General features: G+C 44.7%; 1 pseudogene; it reads left to right on the forward strand.

The window, feature by feature from the left end:
- Window positions 1-2,589: 2,589 nt before the first annotated feature.
- LOC146554787 (uncharacterized) overlaps window positions 2,590-6,996 on the forward strand; it is a 22,382-nt pseudogene continuing 17,975 nt past the window's right edge.

Raw genomic sequence — 6,996 nt, forward strand, 5'->3', positions numbered from 1 at the left:
GCCATTTCTGAGCAAGATGTTAACTTATGACGGTTCAAGGAAGGGTATCCACCCATCAGTTATCTAAACTGGAGCATGGACTGGTATACTTTTTATCTATTACACTCATCTGTGCTCCAGGGACAAGTTGAGTTTTAGGCAAGCCCGTGAGGCACAGCTGTACCTTTGGTGTGGTTGCAGTGTGGTTTGCAGAACAGTTCAGTTGAATGGTTCAGTTTGACCATTCAAGCCTTTCCCAAGGCTAACACAAAAAAGATTTGTATCCACTGAAAATCTACAAGTCAAGTCAAGTCAAGTTTATTTATAGAGCACATTTAAAAACAACCAAGGCTGACCAAAGTGCTGTACAGTAAATACAGATAAAAATACAATAGAACACAATTTCGTAATAACACCTCGCTGATAAAAATAAAATAAAAATATATAAAACAAATAAATTAAACCTTTCTAAAAGCCAATGAAAAGAGGTGAGTTTTAAGAGCGGTTTTAAAAGTTTCTAGGCTTTTGGAGAGTCTGACGTGAGGAGGTAAACTGTTCCACAGTCTGGGTGCAGCCACAGCAAACGCCCTCTCTCCCTTTGTCTTTAATTTATACCTGGGAACATCTAAAAGCATCAGATCGGCTGACCTCAAAGATCTCCTGGGGCGATAAGTACTAAGGAGTTCTGACAGGTAAGAAGGTGCAGTGCCATTTAAAACCTTAAAAGCCAGCAATAAGATTTTAAAATCAATCCTAAAGGCAACTGGGAGCCAGTGGAGAGAGCAGAGAACCGGAGTGATGTGGTCTCTTTTTTTTGAACCGGTCAACAGGCGAGCGGCAGCGTTCTGCACCAGTTGAAGGCGATGTAGACAGGAACGATCTAGGCCAGCATAGAGGGAATTGCAGTAGTCCAGCCGTGAAGTAATAAAAGCATGGACCACTCTTTCTAGATCGTTCCTGCAAAGGTAAGACTTGACTTTGGCTAAAATCCGCAAATGATAAAAAGATCCCTTAACTACAGAGCTAATTTGTTTATCAAGTTTAAAAGCATTGTCAAAAATAACACCAAGACTCTTAATGGAAGAAGTGCAATCGGAGGTTAGGGGTCCCAAAAAGTCAAGAGAGAAGTTGGGATCTTTAGGAAGCCCAAACACAATGACTTCAGTTTTGCTTTCATTAAGGTGTAAGAAGTTAAGAGTCATCCAAGTCTTAATGTCAGACAAGCAGGAGAGTAGCGGCTGCAAAGAAACATTGCAGTTCAACCTCAGAGGGAGGTAGATCTGAATATCATCGGCAAAGATGTGGAAGGACACATTATGTTTACGGAGCACATCGCCCAGAGGGAGCAAGTACAGAATAAACAACAGGGGGCCTAGTATGGACCCCTGAGGTACGCCACAGGTTAAAGGAGCTCTGGGAGATGACAGTTCACCAAGGTGAACAGAAAAACTCCTATTATTCAAATAGGACTGGAAAAACTTTAAGACAGTGCCCTTTAAACCGACACAATGTTGAAGGCGGGATAGCAGTATGTTGTGATCAACAGTGTCGAAGGCTGCTGTCAGGTCCAGGGTTACTAAGACAGCAGCACAACCAGAGTCAACAGTTAAAAGCAAATCATTAAAAACTCTCAGAAGGGCGGTTTCTGTGCTATGCCGAGCTCTAAAACCAGACTGGAACTTGAGAGCACGAACAGAGTCTGTAATCCAGGGTTCAGCGTGAGCTTTGGGACGGAGTGTTTTTAGGGGACCGATGAGGTCCAAAATAGAAGTACATGTTGAGTTGAAAAGAGCAGTTAAATCTTCTGCACACAAGGAATCAATCCAGTCCACCGTGGAGAGCTCAGAGTTGCTAAAAGCAGCAGAAAACTGAGATGGTACATGGGTATTGATGATCCGGTGACGGCGTGAAGGAGGTTTAACTGCAGCATCAGAACAATGTGCAGTGGCAGAAAATAGAACAGGAAAATGATCGGAGATACACGCACTCTCACAAATTTCAGAGATGTGGATACCCAAGCCGTGAGACATGACAAGGTCCAAAGTGTGACCCTTCTCATGTGTGGAGCCAGACACACACTGAGTAAGGTTGAAGGAATCCAACAGTGAAACAAAGTCTCTAACCAGGGGTTTAGATGGACAGCACACATGAATATTCAGGTCACCAACAATAAGAAAATGATCGAAATCTACTGAAAGCCCTGAAAGGAATTCCCCAAACTCACTGATAAAGTCCTTGTTAAATTTGGGAGGACGATATACCACTGCAATCAGTAACGGAGTGGATGAGTTTAGTTTAAAAAGCTGTAGTTCAAAGCTGGAAAAAGAGGAAAAAGAAATCTGATGGCAGTCATAAACAGATTTAAAAACACAGGCGAGGCCTCCGCCTTTGCCAGAGGACCTGGGAGTGTTTAAAAAACAACAGCCTGGAGGAAGAAGCTCAGAGAAAGCCACAGTCTCACCAGCGCGTAACCAGGTCTCCGTCAGGAACATAAAATCCAAGTCGTAAGAAGAGAAAAAATCCTTGAGCAGAAACGTCTTATTGGAGAGGGATCGAGTGTTGATCAAAGCCATAGATAAGGTGAGATCAGTAGCTGTCATCGGGGTTGATATGCGGGTGAGTGGGCGTAGGTTAGAGTTTGTAGCACCAAATCTGCGGATCCGTGGCTGTAGGAGAGCCGATAACCGAGGACCCGGAACGGAAACAGCGAGCGACGGACCCGGAGAGTCATGCAGGAAGGGAGCAAACACCAGGCGTGGGCCGGAGATGGCAGAGAGTCGCCTACCAGAGGAGAACGCCGCCGCCGGCATGGCGAGGAGTGAGCCAGATGACCGAGGGAGGCGCGGGCCAAGAAGCGGGCCTACCGGTAAAGCCGGAGCAACAGCAGGCGGAGTTTGAGAGACGGTTTTCACCCAGGGTCCTCTGGGCTGGAGTGAGCCCCTCACCGCAGCAGAGTAGCAGAAACCCATCTGAGCGAGGGGAGGATCAGCCAGGCAGGAGAGTGATAGAAATGCCTTTGTGCGAGCCAGGAGACCACTTCGCTTCCCTCGTCTTCTCCAACGTTTTTTCCGGTGTAGCTTGGGAGGGAGGAACCAGGTGCGACGTAGGTAAGGTGGAATACCATCGAACAGTGGAGGCACACCGCTTGTTTGTCCATCAAAGACAGAGGACAAAGGTGCTGACACTGCTGAGTCTCGAATAATAAAGAGAGTTTGCCGGTCATAAGTCCGGAGCGAGTTGATTTCCACAGTTAAGGCAAAGAACAGCAAACAAAAAACCAAAAAACAGGAGGAGGAGTGACGGCGAGCCGAACATACTGGCGCCATCTTGTCTATTTACCCTAACATACTGTCTCAGGGTAATTGTCTTTACTGTGCAGACAAGTTGGCATCTTCCCTGAAAAATGCAAGTGATTGTGACAACCTGCTAGTGACAAACGCAGTCACAAGAAAGTTTCTGATGCCGCACCTGCTTTGTGGCTGATTTCACATGGAAATAGCAAACTTCAGCAGCCACTTGCCAACCTGTTGCGACCAGAGATCACCACTAAGTCACTGACTGTCTTGAGACCTGCGTCAGTATAGGAGAACAGCGGGATAGAGACTTCCACACTGGTGCTTTGTTCTACATTGGTCATAAAAAGATGCGTTCGTACGCACCAATCATATGAATGGGAATCTCCATCTGTATGCGCACACAACTCTCCACTCTAGCTTAAGAAAATGAAAGAGGCTTCAACTCATGATCTTATTCAGCAGCTGGGCTTTACAAATAGATTTTGACTGAGTTAAATAGTACCCAGACCTCTAATTTAGCAAAATAAACCAAAACAAATCAGACGAAGAACTTCCTCAAAAAACAACCGGTGATAGATATGAAACTATTATGACCTGAAATCGAAAACTTTGCTGCGAGGTGACAGCCTTCAACACAGCTTCGCCATGCTGCCCCTAACAAAGGGTTGCTCACCTAAAATACACTGAATATTTTGCTCGCTTGCTCTATCTGCATCTAGACAAAGAGATTGCTTTTATCTTTATTTAAGCTCATTGCAAACGCTTTCTGCAGGAGCAAATTTCCCTAAGAAAACAGTCCACAGCGGTGTCTGTGTATTACAAAGGGCAATGCTTCTGGAGAGATGCCGTTACATTTTTTTGAATGCGAGTTGTCAATGCTTTGAGGCCGACAAATGAAATTCCTTTTACCTCTTGTGTTGTTGTGGCAGCTTAAGTCTAAGAGACAAATATCTGTGAACCTGAAAAAACCACCTGCACGGCTAAGTAGAACTAGAAGTAAGTGAGAAAATATGTTTTCCCTTTTCTCTTTTTTTGGTAAATTGGGTGAATCTACCCTTTAATACCCACCCACTGGACCCAAACTGGCACATCAAAGGCCCCTTTGTATGCTTTCTCATTTCCTATCTACAGTGGTCCTTTCTCCTCTCACTGGCTTTAGAGCTCAGCTTTACATCTGTAGAAGCAGGGTGGGTACAGGTGTGCCTCCCCACTTCGGAGACTTTATACTAGCAAACACTTTCACTGTGGTGTTAGCCACGGCTCAGTGGGTCTGAATGGGGAAGCGCTAACAGGCTAGCGCTGCAGCTCCGGAGCCCATTGATCTGTGCTGCTCACTAATAACAGACAGCAGAGACTCCCCGGCTCTCTGGGGCCATTAGGATGCATGAGTGGGAACCATGCTAAATGGGACAATACACAGAGGTGTGTACAAGGGTAAATACACTCCAGTTCATATGGAGAGGCAGATACGCCACGGGTAAGCCCGACTAACACATAATTTCTTTGGCTAACCTTGGAATTGCATTACCCTGGGTGTTTGTCTTAGCATGTGTACGTGTGTGTATTTTGATATAGGGATTAAGCACAGTGTTACAGCATGACTGGGACTGCCTTATTTAGGGTCGTGCAGTTACATTTCCAAGCCATTATCTATACCTGCAGGGACAAGTGGGAATTTCAGTGTGACAGAAAACTCACACGGAGATGTATGCGCATACACATGAACAGACAAAGCGCTAACAGAGGTGTATGTCAGTGCACAGGCCTACATTCAATCTCCTATCTCCCAAACAGTAAAAGGAGAGAAATCGAGAGGCCTGTCTGCTTGCCATCCCTCTAAATGTTTAATGAACCATCTCTCCCTGTCTCCCTCCCTCTCCGGCTCTTCTGCCTCACTCACCCTGCTGTTCAGTCCTAACCCATCATCTACTTTTTCTCACTTCATCCTTGTTTGTCTGTCTCTCTCTCTCTTCCTTCAGGCTAACAGACGCCAACGAGTTGCACTGGTTCGCGATGAGGTCTGAATGCTGACGAGGAATGAGAAGAGGGGGAGGAGGACGAGGAGGAAGGCTAATCTGCATCCTATGTCAAAACTAAACCTCCCCCTGGCTTGGATCCAGACTCGCCAAATCTATCATTTGTTCTAACGTAATTTTTCACTTGATGTTTGAAACTGTGCAGGTTTGCAGGGCCCGGCAGGGCTGTCCTCTGTCCGGATAGTGTGGAGATGACAGCACCTTGCAGCCTGAGTGGATGCCGGGTTGCACGTTTCCATGTGAACCACATGAGGAAAAACGTGTGTCTGCGCTGTTCCAGCTTCTAAGTGCTTGTAATGTAACTGGCAAAATTTTTTTGGCACGAGGTAAAGATGTGAAAATGCTGCAGAGCTATTTATGTACTCCACAGTCACAGCTGTTATTGTTTAGACAACAAAGATTCAGTTGTGCAGGAGGGGGCTGTTGTGTTTTATTAGGCCTAATCTACTCAACCCTTCTTTATCTCCTAATGCAGAGGGGGTCTTTATCTTTTGACCTGCTCCAAATAAGCTTCTTCTACCGCTTAAATAATCTAGCAACACAGTTAATCCTGTCCAAATACTGCACACCGTTTACAGGTTAAACATCTAACCGCTGTCATTTCCAAATATCTGACATACACTTGTCAAATTAAAACTTTATTCAGGTAGACACTTTGCTAGTTGTATGTCACATGACTGAAGGCTTGAAACTTGTTTTTTTTTATGTTGGTGCTAAAATCTCAGGACAAATAGGTCAGGTCAAATAGAAAGAATAAAGACAGCAGCACAGAGGTTAGCACTGCTAGAAGGGTCCTGGGCTCAAATCCACTGTCTGGTTGTCTCCAGCTTCCTCCCACAGTCCAAACACATGCACGTTAGGTTAAGTGGTGACTAAACTGGATGCAAGTAAGAATGTCAGTGTGAATGATAGATGTTCCCTGCCTCTTGTCCTATGACAGCTAAGAGAGGCACCAGCTCTCCCCATCCTCCACTCTTCTAAAAAGACGGATACTTAAACAGATGGACTAATTGCAACGTGTGAAGACTCAGTGCAAATGTCTGAGGACTAGTTTTGGAGATCAGGGAACTAGTTGGAGAGGCCTGCGATCGACTGGCAACCTGTCCAGAATCTACCTATGACAGCTTGGTTAGGCTCCACCAAAACTTGTGACCCTGGAGTGGATAATTGGCATGAAATGGATGGGTATATAAAGATAGCATGGAAAACCTTTTTAATAATCAGTTTTATGAGGCCAGTTGATGTGAATAGCTTTTTACTGATGGGGATTCATTTCTGGACTTGAGGTTGAAAGAATTTGTGACTTGATGTAAATTTTATCTGACGAGAGTTCGCCTTAAAACTGATTTGAGGTTTGAGACTTAAAATTTGACTTTGTTTATGTTTTTCATAACTGAATAGTGAAAAACTAAACTTGTTTACTTGAGAATGGCTTGGTCACTCTGCCATACACAGGATATGAAAGACAGACGTAGCCACCGTGATGCCACCAAAGTCTTATTTGTAGGCTTCGGTTGATTATTTTCTTGGCTTGTCAGTCAAAGCATACCCTGCTTCATCATCTATTCTACTCTACATGTAATCATAATGAACAAATTGAATTACACGCTCTATTGAACAGACTTGAAAGAAGCAACTGGGATCGAAAACTCACTGGGAAATGATTTACTAAAGCCATAAATGAA

Source organism: Mchenga conophoros, linkage group LG17 (genome assembly GCF_057382185.1).
Source record: "Mchenga conophoros isolate Kocher_MC1m ecotype Shallow Benthic linkage group LG17, M_conophoros_male_GT1.1, whole genome shotgun sequence".
In the NCBI taxonomy this organism is placed as follows: domain Eukaryota; kingdom Metazoa; phylum Chordata; class Actinopteri; order Cichliformes; family Cichlidae; genus Mchenga; species Mchenga conophoros.